The sequence below is a fragment of the Enhydra lutris genome, unplaced genomic scaffold (genome assembly GCF_002288905.1).
Source record: "Enhydra lutris kenyoni isolate GAN:26980312 unplaced genomic scaffold, ASM228890v2 scaffoldscaffold3, whole genome shotgun sequence".
Taxonomy (NCBI): domain Eukaryota; kingdom Metazoa; phylum Chordata; class Mammalia; order Carnivora; family Mustelidae; genus Enhydra; species Enhydra lutris.
The window spans coordinates 6,838,810-6,854,516 of record NW_019154087.1 but is presented as its reverse complement, the minus strand read 5'-3'; the positions used below and the strand labels follow the sequence as shown (position 1 = coordinate 6,854,516).

General features: G+C 34.5%; 1 protein-coding gene across 3 annotated transcripts in view; it reads left to right on the top strand.

Moving 5' to 3' along the window:
- The window catches only part of LOC111156127 (FAT atypical cadherin 4), a 179,872-nt gene that overhangs the window by 50,570 nt on the left and 113,595 nt on the right, over nucleotides 1-15,707 (top strand). The window lies entirely within an intron of this gene.

Sequence of the window (15,707 nt, the reverse complement as noted above, 5' to 3'; positions counted from 1 at the left end):
CAGATATTGTCCTCAAGGAGCTCACAGTCTGGTAGGGGAGGCTTGACCTGGTAGGGATAATTGTAATGGGCCTAATCCTATTTCCATTGAATTGCAGTATATATGCACTTAGGTGTAGCTGTCCACCCCAATATTCTTATAAAATTAACATACCTTTAGGGAGGAGTATGGATTACAGACTGAATATGGGATGCATAACCACCTTTACTTCATTAAAATTTTAATTTTCTAACATAAAAATTATAAGCATGTAAAATATGGTTTTGCTTAATTCTGGGATAAATATTTATGGATATGAGTACAGTAATATGTATTGTTCCAAATACTTTTTATTAAATTCAGTGTCAAATTACTAGTTACTTTATGGCTAAATATTACATTTTTTCCCTATAGGGCAAAGTTCAATTTAATTAGCCACAATGAATATGTATTAGATCTTAATTCTCTCAGAGAGGTACTGTGTTATGTGTTAGAGGTAATAGAAGTAGAATAAAAAAGTGTCTGTTCTTTGGGATTTTTGGTCAATTATTAGCTAAGCATATAAAGCAGTTACATATATGAAGCAGTTCAGTATAACATGTAAAAGGAAAAAAAATAACAAGGTGTAGTGGGAAAAAAGAGAATGTGATCCATCAGATTGCAGCAATCTGATAGGAATTGTGAGAGAGATGGCATTTGACAGAGTAAACAAGAGATGAAGCATTTTTTATAGTGATGGAGTAGAGACCCCATGCCCATAAAAGGTTTGGGAAATATAGTTATTCTGTTTGTTTCAAATCTAGGTTGGTGTGCAGGCAGTAATGTTGAGAGGTGAGCTAACAAGTGTTCGTTTAAAACTTGCTACCTTGAACAGGGACTGTATTTGATGAAAAAGACACAAATTTGACCTAATAAGGAGGACAGGCAACTAAACAATTTATTTTAAAGTTGTGATATTTGCAAACTTCTAAAAAATTTTATTTAAGTTCAATTAATTAACATACAGTGTTATTACATTCCATACAGTATTATTAGTTTCAGAGGTAGAGTTCAGTGATTCATCAGTTGTATATAGCACCCACTGCTCATTGTATCACATGCCCTCCTTAATGTCCATCACCAGTTACCCCATGCCCCCATCCACCTCCCCTCAAGCAACCCTCAGTTTGTTTCCTAGAGTTAAGAGTCTCTTACGTTTTGTCTTCCTCTCTGATTTCAGTCAAAAACCTAGACACTTCAAGAATATATTATTGGAAGTGACCCGAAACTAGACTGTGGCTCTCTCAAGGAGTCACTATAGAAGTGATATTTAAACTCCAGCTTGAATGATCACTTGAAATTAATTAGGCAAAGTTCAGTGGTCAGGAGGCAGTGTTCCAAGTAGAAAGAATAGCATGCTAAATACCCTGAGGTGGGAAAGGATACGACTCAGAGAAACTGAAAAATGAGAAGTCTAGTGAGCTGGCAGATTGAGAGCTGAAATGAAAGAAGTGACAGGTGATCAGGAAGAGTGAGCAGCTCCAGAAGCCAGGTTAAAAATTTAATATTCCTCATGACAAAAGGGGAAGCTACTAAAGAGTTTTCATCAATGTATCAATTTGATCATATTTGTGTTTTATAAACAGTCTTTTAGCTGAATGGAACCAGTCTAGTTAGAGGTTGGAGATACTACATCTTAGTAGTTCAGCATAGAAAACATGGAGCTCTAGATTAGGAAGCAGCAGTGAGGTGGGTGGTCAGGCATTGATTTGAGATGTGTCGATGAGGTGGTAGTGAGTGGTTCTTGGCCATGAATTGATGTACCTGTGGAGGATGATGGAAGTGGCAAGATGGCAGATTCCTGCCTTGAGCAGCTAAGTGGTTGGTGAGTTAGGGAGCACTGGAGGTGGAGCCATAACAGGAAGGTGATGCCTGTAGTTTGTTAAATGAGGCTATTCTGTGACACCCAGTGGAAATATCAGGCAGGTCAACACGTGAGCAGTCTAGGTTAAAATTTAGATCTGGAGTTTAGTATTCAGGACAGTGACATGAGAGCAGATATGTTATCCAAAGGAGGCTGGGCTCTATTATGATATTAAACATTATCATTACAAGCTCAAAACTTCAACTTTATGCTTTGACTCCTTGTTCCTCTTTCTTGCTCCCTGTATCTAAAGTGATTGTTGAGTCTTATTAGTTCAGGTTCCTATTTTCTTTCTCATTCATACTGCTGTTTCTATTTCCAATAGTCTAATTAGGTTCTTGTTACTTCTCAGCAGAACTATTATATGTTTGAGGGCAGTAAGACTGGTTGCCAGGAGAGTAACAGAATATTACAGTAAACTACTAGGAGAGTTATGACTGTCATTTGTACAAGGGTATTAGTCGTGGGGAAAGAGGAAAATGGATGGATTTAAGAAATGTAGGATATGGAAAGAAGGAATGGAAAATGAGTATTTGACTAAAACTAGCAGTTACAGAACATTAGAAACACCTTAGCATATGTGCGTACTAGAACTTTTCCCCTTCATTTTTAACAAAACAAATTTACATCACATCATATCAGTATATTTTATCATACTGCTCTACGTAAGCCTTATCTAGCAATAACAATTCTTTCAGGTAAAATTGATTTGAAGTAAATTTTAGTAGAGCTAAGACCAAGTATTTTCTAGACAATTTTTCTATACTTCATATATATTAAACCATTTAATATTTATAAAAATTCTTTGAAACACTTATATCATCACATCTAAAAAATAAGGAAATTGAGGAACAGAAAGGTTATGGTGGATCTATTCTTAGATCATACAATTTGTCACTATCAAAAATAGCTTTGAGTCTAGATGTTCTATTTCCAGAGAATGTACTGGTATCTGCAAAAATAGAGGGTTGCATATGTTTTAAGCACTTATTAATGTATGATGAACAATGAGGTTTATGAGAAATGCATGACTTAATATTTAAATGCACATAGATATATAAAATATCTAATAAATATCCATCAAAATACATGTAATATTTAAAAACTCATTGGAACAAAGACCAGAAAAATGGTTGCCAGGGGAACCACTGGTAATGGGGGAAATAGAAAGAGGTAACAGTAAAAAATTTCAGCTGTAAGATAAAATTCTGAGGATCTAATGTAAAATATGGTGACTATAGGGGCGCCTGGGTGGCTCAGAGGGTTAAGCCTCTGCCTGCAGCTCAGGTCATGATCTCAGGGTCCTGGGAACAAGCCCTGCATCGGACTCTCTACTTAGCAGGGAGCCTGCTTCCCCTCTCTCTCTGCCTGCTTCTCTGTCTACTTGTGTTCTCTGTCAAACAAATAAATAAAATCTTAGAAAACAAAACAAAACATGGTGACTATAGTTGATAGCACTGGATACTATAACTGAAATTTGCTTAAAGAGTACAACCTATATGTTCTCACACACACACAAAAAAAAAGAAGAAAGAAAAATAAGTATGTGAAGTGATGGATGTGTTAATTAACTAGATGGGGAGACTCCTTTCACAGTGTATACATATATCAAATCACCATGATGTACACTTTAAACATATCTTACAAATTTATATGTTAATTATGCCTCAATAAAGCTGAAATAAACTTACATACATACATAAGTCAATATATACTCACAGCTTAATTATCAGGTTGGGGGATAAAAGGACACACTGTAATTGGTTTTAAAACCACATATCATAGGAACTTAAGTTATTTAGTTGTTCCAAGTGAGTTGAGTTCAATAAGAGATGGTTGAAATGAAAAAAAAAAAAAAGGTTTTCTGTAGGGGAAATTCAAGGGTGATCCTTATCATTTATATTCAGACATCTAAAAACATTCACCTTTCTTAAGTAGCATGTAAGGAAATTACTGCAAACTGGAAAGTACAAAAATCAGCTTTGGTGACTTGTCAACAAATTTACCATAGTTTTAAATCAGAAAAAAGAGCGCAGGTCTCTGTGTGTGTGTGTGTGTGTGTGTGTGTGTGTGTGTGTGTGTGTGTGTGTGATAAATCCTACCCTGTCTCAGGTAGGTAGATACTCTGTACAAAAGGGAAAAAGGCAATTTCCTACCTGATGGTGTGGAACTCTCTAAATCTGCCAGTCCAGTTTTTTTTTTTTTTTTTCTTTTCTGTTTTAGGTTTTATAGGACTTTCTAAATAGTCAATTTAGTATTTGTTACCAGTTTGGAAATTATTTTTCTGAAGCCAGTATGAAGTGTTAAGTATTTATAGACAGAAACTTTGGCAAAGAATCTAGAGAATCTTGAAATGGCCTTTCACTGTGGCAGAAGAGCTTGTACAGATTCAAGTGCAAATCCAGATTTGTAGAGAATAAGTGAAAGTTTGTGGAAGTAAAGTGTATGATTGAGAAAGCCGGTTTTTCCAGTGTGACTTAGTGATTATTAAATAGCTGTGTGTTTTATACGAATTACTTGTAGGGAAGCTCCATAACATTTAGTAGTAAACAATTTATGCAGTTAAAATATGAAAAAGACAAAGAAAAGCAAAGAAAAAGACGTTTTAGAGTAGAATGGGAATTGAGCCAATAAACCTGACTGGTAGAGTCTTTGGAGGGAAGCCAGGAAGTCTGTGATATTTCTCTAGTTAGTATATATATATGGTATTGGATAAAAAAAATGTTAACTCTTTCTATTGAATTTGAGACGTTCCTGTTTCTGAAACTCAAAACTGAATGCAAATTAAGGTTTTTTTTTAAGAGTATGATTAAAAAAATACCACTGCGTCCATGACATTTGGCAATGCCTTAGACCTCTCTAAAATGTCAAGATAGGAAAATATCCAAAACCTTTTTTTTTTTTTTTTGAGAAAAAGAGAAAGTTGGCTTCTAGCCAAATGCCTGCTGAGGAATTCTTATGGGAATTTCTGGAAACTGTATTTTTTAAGGTAATCATGTTCTCCATGCTTGCATAGCCCCAAATGTTACTTGAGCGAATTTAAAGTCTCATCAATTTGTGCCTTATTGTTGTACATCCTTTAGACTTCAGTGGTCAAGTTTCACTTTGGCGAGGTGACAAAAAAAGTATATTGTGTTTGGCACCACACAATCTAAGAAACTTGAAGAATAAATATGCCAAGAAAGAGTCATGTTTAGTAGTTTGAATTACATTTTTTATGTATGATATGTGTGTAACCTTATGTTAGACAAATCTTTATCAGCCTTTTGCTTTTCTCATTAAAATAAATAGACATCAGATACCTGATATACATATGAAATGGTTGGAGGGCAGAAGTGAGATATGATTCCAGGTAAATAATGTAAAATCAGCAGAGCTCTCACCTGAACTTAAAAGTTTTAAATCTTATCAACATAGCTTTCGAGGGACAGGGAACAACTGTCTACAGTCAGAAATGGCCAAGAAGAAAGATGCCTAACTTTTCTGCAACAATTTGGGAGATCACTACTATCACTTGTATTAATTAATTCATTCTGTTATTTAATATAGATGGTACACATGTGCCCATAGCACTGAGTTTTTTCAAGTTCTGGTAAATTGTGCATAACATAAAATTTACCATTTTAACCACTTTTAAGTGTGTAGGTCCTTTGTCACCATTCATTTCCAGAACTTATTCATCTTCCCAAACTGGAACTCTGTGTCCGTAAGACACGAACTCTGTGTCCATAAGACACAAACACTCCTTCTCCCCAACCCCCAGCTCCTGACAACTGGCATTCTGATTCTGTTCCTATGAATTTGATTACTCTAGAAGCCTCACATAATCATATAATATTTGTCTTTAGTGACTGGATTATCTCACTTAATATAATGTCTTTAAGGTTCATGTGTTTTGTAGCACTTGTCAGAATTTCCTTTCTTTTTAAGGCCGAATACTACTTCATTGTATGTATTTACTACATTCTATTTATCTATTTGTTTGTCCAAAGGGCACTTGAGCTGCTTCCATCTTGTAGTACTGTGTGATTGCTTTATGTTATATGATCATTAAAAAGGGGGGCTGGGAAGGAAGGAGTGAGGAAGGTGAATGATGTATCTCTTTTGGGAGGATCAACTGTGGAAAAAGATGGAAGATAGTTGGACAAATTTATAAATTGAATAATTTTGCAGAATGAAAGATTTTATGAATAAAACTAAACATAGTGATGAAATGGAGAAAATTTGAGGTATATGGAGAATACCCTTTTCATAGGGTCATTTAGAGAATGCCTTTCTGAGAATGAGGCATCTTAAATGATGGTTGTTCAACTAGTCCACTCCATCAGGGTGAGGACCATGTTTTCCTCATTGGCTAGTATATCTGCAGTGCCTTGCCCAGAGCCTGACACTTGACAGCATTCACTATTTATTGAATGTAAGAAGAGTGAAGTGGAATGTCAGTAAATAGGTCTTCACCATGTGAAGCTGCTGCCTCTACCTCCAATAGTTCTTTCTCTCATATCTCATCTGCCTTGTATGGTCCTTTTCTACACCTCTCTAGGCAGCCTAGGGAGAGTGATTGGTCAGCATTTGACAGAGGGAAGACAAATAAATTATTAAGGGGAAAAAATTGATGGCTTAACAAAAGTGATATCAATAGTAATGATACTGATACCAAAATATAGTACGATGATGGTTTATAAGTGTAAGTCACTTTTTAAAATATTTTAATAGGTATCATTTTATTTCATATTTATTTTTTAAAGATTTATTTATCTAATTTAGGGAGAGAGAGAGTGTGTGTGCACCAGTGGGGGAGGAAGTAGAGGGAGAAAGGGGGGGAAGCAGACTCCCGGATGAGCAGGGAGCCCCACCTGGGTCTCCATCTCAAGACCCTGAGATCATGACCTGAGCCAAAACCAAGAATCAGATGCTCAACAGACTGAGCCACCCAGGTACCCCTTATTTCATCTTTAAGACTACCAGAGACAGTGTGACAGGTATTATGTGACAGGTAACTTTTGATGAGTTGAGATACTTAGATTATGCAAACTAGTGAATGGAGGGCTGGCTTTTAAAAAATGGGGAGAGAGCTTCTCAAAGGTTTCTGCAAAACCTTATTTTACATATACGACACAATGATTCATGATTAATTGTGTTATTGGGGTTGAGTTTGGAATTTTTACAAGAATGCCAATCACATTCATGTACATAATAGTAGTAGACTGATTTCAAAGTGTTTTGATATATGCTTGTATTCTTCAGTGGTCCAATGAGAAAGACAACATTATCATATTCATGTCTATAAACATAGAGAAGTTGAGACAAAATTGTCTTGATCAATGTCATATATAGCAAGTGGTAAACCATGCTTTTAATCTAAGAATCTATGTTCTTATGGATTTTTTTTATCTAGTCAGAATATTTCTTAAAAATCCTAAACCTAACATCTTTCTTTTTAAAAATAATATATATTACTTTTTCCTTTTTACAAAATGTTGGGTTTTTATTAGAACAAATTTAGAAAATACACAAAATAATGAAACAAGAATGATCACCATTAATAATCATCAGAATAATTGAACTTTCTTCCTAAAAATACTATATTTGAAATGTGTTATTCAATTTGTGCAGAAGCTTGAGGATGATTGGATTTAAATCTATTATTTAAATGTATTTTAACAAAGGGCACCTGGGTGACTCAGTAAGTTAAGCCTCTGCCTTAGGCTCGGGTTCCTGGGATCAGCCCTGTGTCAGGCTCTCTTCTCAGCAGGGAGTCTGCTTCTCCTTCTCCCTCTGCAGTGCCCACCTTTCCACTCATGTTCTCTCTCTCTCTCTCTCTTTCACTTCTACTTTCTTTCTCTCTCTCTCTTTCAAACAAATAAAATCTTTAAAAAATTATTTAGTGAAATAATAGTAATTTATTAATGAATCATGTGAATCAGAATAGCCATGGATATAGTTCCACATATATGAAGCAAATCAACCTTAAGAATATTTCCTACACTTTCCTTTTTATCTTGATTTTATCTTAATTGTTCTAAGAAAGACACTTTTTTTTTTTTTCCCAAAAAGAGGTTTAGAGATGAGAATAAATGTATAGGTTAAAAAAAAAAAAATTGACATTTATCACTGTGTGCCTAAAAAATGTTTCTTCTAATAAATGAAATTTTATTTCTATAATCTGTATGTGTGTATATTGAATTTTTGTGTTCTGTTGCTTACAAAAGACACTTCAGCAGCACATTGTTCAATAATACTAGTATTAATATCAGCTCTCTTTTAATGAGCACTATGTGCCATCCAGAATTCCATATGCTTTATACCCTTTATCTCACCCTACTCATCACAACAACTATATGAATAAGTTACTTCTATTGTGTCAAGGTTACTAATGAAGAAACAGGGACATATGCAGGTTAAATAATTTTTTAATGTCATACAGGTGAAAATGGCCAAGCCAGGATTTAAACCCACCAATAGGATTATAGCACCCATGCCTTCCTATAGAAATTAATTGAGGTCAAGAAACAACCCTTGTTTGATATCTGACTTGATGTAGTATCTAGATGAAGATAACAAATCTATTGGAAAATAATGGGGACTGTATCCATTCAGTTTTAAATTATTCCCACTTTAAATAAATTAGGTTAAATGGCATGTTTGTTAAAGGGTGAAGTGTTAGGAAAAACCTCTAGTTCTAGTCATAGGCCTCTACTAACCCTGAAATTGGGGACACCACGTTAACTCTTTGGCCTCAGATTCTTTATTCACAGGAACCAGATGAGATGATCTCTGAATTCCTTGCCAACTCTAAAATTCTGTTGTCACCTTCTGTGTTGTCACTTGGTTTGTGAGCCATATAGAGTAGTGATAGTTTCAGTTTCCTCCGTGTTTCTCTTGCATCCTTACTTGTAAGAGTGAAACTGAATATAATGAAAAAATGTAAACCGTTGGTCGCATTTGGTTCTCATTGAAGTTCTCGCAGCATTCCAGAAGTTTGGTGACAAGCTCCTGTTTTTAAAGCGATGAAACATCAGCTTAAATCCGTGGCTTGACAATATTCCAGAACAGATTTCTGAAAATAGTCTTTGGAAAAACTCACAAAAAGAGGTAATATTTATAAGGAGCTATCTTGGCTTCAGTTCAAATAAGTTGTATGAAATAAACATCACTTTCTTATTCTGTAGATTTACTGATTTCAAAAGGCCTCTTACCTATTTTTAAGGGATCTAACAAGATATAATTCATATACCATAAAGTTCACCCCTTTAAAGGGTACAATTCAGTGGTTTTTAGTATATTTACAGGACTGTTCAGATTGATCCTTATTTTCTCTTTGCTTGTCCAGAGCATCTATCCCAGAAAAGTGTGCAGCGCTGGCATTCTATCAACATTTGCTGAATGAACCGCTTAATGACTATAAGGGTATATATAACAGAAGGAGGCAGATAATCCCAGCTAAATTCAGATGAAATCACTTATAGAAACACAAGGAACGATTATGTATTCAGATATAGATTCCCAGAAGCATGCAAATAAATGATTAAAAGAACATGTTTATATGTAGTATTAACACCTAGAAAAACAATGTAGGCTTGTTAGCATGAGGTAAGTTGTCAAGTCTGACATTTGTCCCTTATATATCTCGAATAATTTTATGTAGGACTTAAATTTACAGATACATCTTGGCATCTTCAGAGCAAAATGAATTAACACTTTGGAATTTTTCTTGTTGTTTTAACAGATTAGCACTTGAGAAAGGCAGTATCATGACATTCAGTGGAAACGTTTGGAATTTTCCTATGGGCCTTTGTGATTTAGCAACTCATAAAACCAATGAAAAGAAAGTTTGATCACTATTTTATGTCCCTTCTTGGTTATTCTAAATTGAAGGTACAGCAAAAATGTTTTTGTGGCAACATCTTTTGTCTTAAGATTGAGTGGCGTAACACATTTGCGAAGCAGCTAAATTATTATTATTATTATTAAAGATTTTATTTATTTATTTGTCAGAAAGAGCACGAGAGCACAGCAGGCAGAAAGAGAAATAGGCTCCCTGCCGAGGAAGGAGCTCGAAGTGGGACTTGATGCCAGGACCCAAGCAGCTAAATTATTGCACATGTACATGCTTGGTTGAGGTAATCATTACTACAGAGAAGGCAAAAAAAACTTGAAGATCTTATTTACTTCCCTGTTTCACCTGTAGTTGCGGTGGACATTACCCGTATGTTAAAATCACTGAATGACCATTCCTTATATATCTGTTCAGGCCTTGGCAACCTACTTGGCTGCCCTAATGAGCTGGGTTCTCTGATGTTTGGGCCTGGAAATATGTAGTTAAAAACCATTGCACTTGGATGAACTAAGCTTTTTTAGATCTCTGCTCTGGGTTTGGTAATTTTCGTTACCCAGTAGCTATCTTTTGCAACTTGACTCAAAAGATATTCTTGACTTTGATGCTTACCATAAAAGCATTTTAAGGAACTATTTAATTACTACTTTTAACTGATTAAAAAATTGTGTAAGAAAAGTTTTAATGTATGGTAATTGTATAAGCTTTTTATTTGAATAAGTAATTACTTAGGCTTACAGTCACCTGCACTACAATTATACAAAACTTATTTTTATGATTATGTTATATTTACCTGACATCACACAAAACGTTATTCATTTTGCATCTGGGAACCCCATGATATATATGAACAAGTTGAGGCTTAGAAAAGGTGACAAGTGTTTGGATAAATAGAGTAAAAAATGTTGGCGAGTCCTCACAAACCAAAGCAAACTTAGGACATTTTCCTTGATTTTAGTATAACTTTAGCAAAAACAAAACAAAAAAAGTTAGATGTTTTAAAAATACTTATTAAAAGAAGAGGAAACCTTGTTCATTTATTGACACAATTATTCTCTCTAGTAGGCAAGGGAGTGTAAGTTATATGTTGTTGGTTCATTTAATAAACAGTTTACTCAAGCAGAAAGCCTAAAGAAATTGCAGGCATACACTGGGTTGGAACAGCTTATTGATACCTGCAGAACACAACACTCCTCTATCAAACAGGATTTCCTTCCTGCCTGCCTGCCTACCTGCCTTCCTTCTTTCCTTCTTTCCTTCCCAACCTCCCTCCCTCCCTTTCTTTCTCACTTCCTCCCTTTCTTTCTTTCTCTCCTTCTCTGTTTTCTTTTTATTTTTTTTAAAGATTTTATTTATTTATTTGAGAGAGAGACAGTGAGAGAGAGCATGAGCGAGGAGAAGGTCAGAGGGAGAAGCAGACTCCCCATGGAGCTGGGAGCCTGATGCGGGACTTGATCCCAGAACTCCGGGATCATGACCTGAGCCGAAGGCAGTCCTCCAACCAACTGAGCCACCCAGGTGTCCCTCCTTCTCTGTTTTCTTTCCTTCCTTCCTTCCTTCCTTCCTTCCTTCCTTCCTTCTTTCTCTTTCTTTCTTTTAGAAAATATATTTATTCTCTCTTTCCTTTTCTTTTTTTCCTAGATTTATTTATTTATTTATTTATTTATTTATTTGAGAGAGAGAGAGAGAGAATGTGGAATCAAGGAGAGGAGCAGAGGGAGAGGAAGAGAGAGAATTCTCAACAAGACTCCACCCTGGAGTGTGGAGCCCGAAGTAGGGCTCTATCCCAAGACCCTGAAACCATGACCTGACCCAAAATCAAGAATCAGGTGCTTAAGTGACTGAGCCACTCAGGTGCCCCAAACATGATATTAAAAAATTCATAGATATGAGAATAGCTGTTGTCAGATCAAAAGTATGCCAGCTCTATCCCACACTAACAGACCACTACTGGTTGCATATATTGTATTGAGTTGAACATATAAAGGAATGAATTTAAGAATATAGTCTTTTAAAACCTAAACTGTGTGTAGTAAAAGTAGTTGTAAGAGCCCAATAATGAAGGATAACTTGAAGAAAGTCATTAGAAAGTAAGGTGTATGAGGTAAAAAATGTGATTGTTTTTGTTTATTATTATACATCTACCACTTAGAACGGTACATAGTAGGCCCTAAATAAATATTTGTCATTCCTGTTCACCAAAACGCATAGTGGAATTCCTCAAATTGATATGATCATGTTCTCTAACGTTAACAACATTCAAAATACTACCCAGTAAATTAAGAGAAAAATTCTATGCTCTATATTCACCATTGTTTTGTAAATTAAATTATTTTTTTCAATTGCCATTATGAAAATTTTAAATGTAAGAAGTGAACTGAACTGAAAAGATTAAGTTTTTCTAAAGGATAGTTTCATTGGCTGTGAAGTAAATGAGAATTATGTTCTCTATTATAAAATGCTTATGAAAACTGCTTGATTTGCAACTTCATTTGTTGTATTGAGAGTTCATTCTGTACAAAAAAAAAGCATCTTGTGAAAAGAAATGTATCTACATAATGGTAAAAAAAACTTGATTAAGTGAAGTATAAAAAAATGGCTGTAAGCTCATTCTAATTTCTTTGAGTTTGAAGTTATTTAAAAGCATAATGCTTGTGTCTTAGTTCTGACAAAGAGTACACTTTCTGAAAATTGAGAACAAATTTTCTCTTATTTACATGGTTAAAAACATGCTAGAGAGAATAAAAAATATTACCATGTTAAACTAACTTTTGAGAAGTGAATGTAATAGATTATAGAACTCCTAAAGAAATGTCCATATTTTCTAGTAAATAAGTTATATGTATTTAATCTTTCTTTTCAAATTTTGAACTTATTTAATATATTTTAAAGAACTAAATTTATAACTTGTACTTGTTTTTCATGTTTTCATGGAATTTAATTCTTAGGGAAATTAAGTGGGTGAAGGTAATTATTAAAAAGACATAAATTAAAAGAGATAAACTTTGGTTGTTTTGAACAGTATTAAGACAATCAAGTGATAGTGTTAACCTACAAAAGCCAGGTCATTTTTGTCACAGTTATCTACATTGAGGTTTTCTTCAGAAAATACTTTTGAAAAGAAAGAACTGTGCAATGTAATGTATAAATGTTTATGGTAGTTTAAGGGAAATTTTATGTGAAAATTTTTCCAATGTTTTTTCAGATATAATATATAGAATATTTAAAAATATTGTCAATAAAAACAGTTTGACAATGCTTAATCACTCTTTAATATTAGTAAAAACGTTAATAATGATTACTGAAACTGACCTATTCTCTCATAAGAAACTATTCTCTGATTAACTGAACAAATAATCACAGGCTCTAATATATAAATACAATCACTAGAGGAAAGGGATAGATTTCCTGTAACTTTTATTAACATAAGAAGACTGTGAAAATTCTGTTAGTCTAGACAAGAGAACTGCCATATTTCTTTTGCCTTCCTTATTTTGACAGATTGAAGTGCTTGCAATTCTATACTACCAGGCTTCCATGAATCCCCTACTTAGATATAGTTTAATTTTTGCATACTTACCAGATGTTTAAAAACTGTGATTAGTTTCTTTTTTCTGCCTTTTTTTAATGACTTATTTATTTTAGAGAGCAAGAGAGAGGGAGAGAGAGAGAGATTGCAGGAGTGGGAAGGGCAAAGAGAGAGGGAGAGAGAATTTCTAGCTGACTCCACACTGCGTGTAGGGTGTGAGGTAGGGCTCCGTCCCAGGACCCTGACCCAAAAGGAAATTGAGAGTCCAATGTGCAACCCACTGTGCTGCCCAGACAACCCTCTTTTCTCTCTCTCTCTTTACTTTTGTTTGTTTGTTTCCAGTGGAGAGAGTATGCTTTGGTTTGAAAAATAAAATCAAAACATCTATAGATACCATACTACTCAGAGTTGTATTGTCATGAATTGAGGAGTGAGGGTGTAGTGACAAAATAATCAAACCATATTTCACGGAGATGGTTAGTTGTAGTCAGTACATATTCATAATTGGCATGTCTTTTTCATGACTCTTGAGTCTTATGTCTTGCATAAGTATACAGATATTTCCCTGTATTTTGCATGATTTTGCATTCTACTGGGAGAATACATTTCTGTAGCAATTTAAAGAGTTCTTGAGAGTGAAATATTTTCTAAAGTTTACTGAGTTTCTTTTGATATTGCTATTTTGTTAAAAAATCTTTGGTAGCTCAGCTCTGACAATGACAACTAGAGGACAAATGGCCTTCTGTACTGAAAATCTTTTTCATTTAATTTGTTGTTTATTTCTTTATTCTTGAAATTTAATAAATTTCCCTTCTGTTAATTAGTTAATATTTTCATAGTCAACAGGAGATCATTCTCAGGTTTTCATTAATTGATATTTTTGTGATAGTTGATGGTTCATCCCTGCTCTGAATTTTGCATATAAAACGCCATTTTGGGGGGACTGGGGTGGCTCAGTGGGTTAATCATCTGCCTTTGGCTCAGGTCTTGATCCCAGAGTCCTGAACTCAAGCCTCACATTGGGCTCTTTGCCTGGCAGGGAACCTGCTTCTCCCTTTCCCTCTGTCTGCCATTCCTCCTACTTGTGCTCTCTCTTTCTCTGTGTCAGATAAATAAATAAAATCTTAAAAAACAAAACAAAACACTGTTCTCTTCACTTGTGTGTACATAACAACAAAATGTGTTTCTGCAATGAGCATATGGGTTTACTTTTTTTTACATTTTGTATTTTTTAACGTTTTTATTTAAATTCCAGTTAGTTAAGATATAGTATTGTATCAGTTTCTGTTATACAATGTAGTGGTTCTACACTTACATAATATTACCCAGTGCTCATCACGACAACTGCAGTCCTTAAGCCCCATCACCTATTTCATCCATCCTCCCAGCCCTTCTCCTCTGGTAACCATCAGTTTGTTCTCTATAATTAAGACTCTTTTTCTTGATTTATCTCTCTCTCTCTCTTCCTTACGATTTTTTGTTTTGTTTCTTAAATTCTTAAATTCCACATGTGAGTGAAATCATGTGGTTTTTGTCTTGCTCTGACTGATTTTGCTTAGCATTATACTCTCTAGCACCATCCGTGTCATTGCAAATGGCAAGATTTCATTCTTTTTACAGTTGAATAATATTACATTGATGTGTATATGTAGAGGTATATGTGTATGTATTTGTGTATATATATATATATATAGAGAGAGAGAGAGAGAGAGGATATATATACAAAGAGATGATACATATTTAAGATTTGAAATATATATAAATGCCTATATAGATAGATAGACGGATAGAGAAGATGTGGGTCATATATCTCACATCTTCTCTATCCATTCATCATTCAATGAGCACTTGGGCTGCTTTCATATCTTAGCTATTGTAAATAATGCTGCTATAAACACAGAGGTGCTTATATCCCTTTAAATTAGTGTTTTTGTATTCTTTGGGTAAATACCTATTACTGCAATTGCCAGATCATAGGGTAGTTCTATTTTTAACTTTTTGAGGGCCCTTCATACTGTTTCCCACAGGGGCTACACCAGTTTGCATTCCCACCAACAGTGCATGAGGGTTCCTTTTTCTCCACATCCTTATCAACACTTATTGTTTCTTGTGTTGCTGATTTTAGCCATTTTGATATATGCAAGATGATATCTCACTGTAGTTTTTGATTTACATTTCCCCAATGCTAAGCTGATGAAATTCTTTTCAAGTGTCTGTTGGCCATATGTATGTATGTCTTTTTTGGAGAAATGTCTGGCCATGTCTTCTGTCCATTTTTTTAATTGGGGTGCTTTTGGGTGTTGAATATATAAGTTCTTTATATATTTTAGATACTAACACTTTATTGGCTATATCATTTATAAATATCTTTTCAATAGGCTGTCTTTTAGTTTGTTGATTGTTTCCTTCATTGCTAGAAGCTTTAATTTTGATGTCATGCCAATAGTTTATTTTTGCTT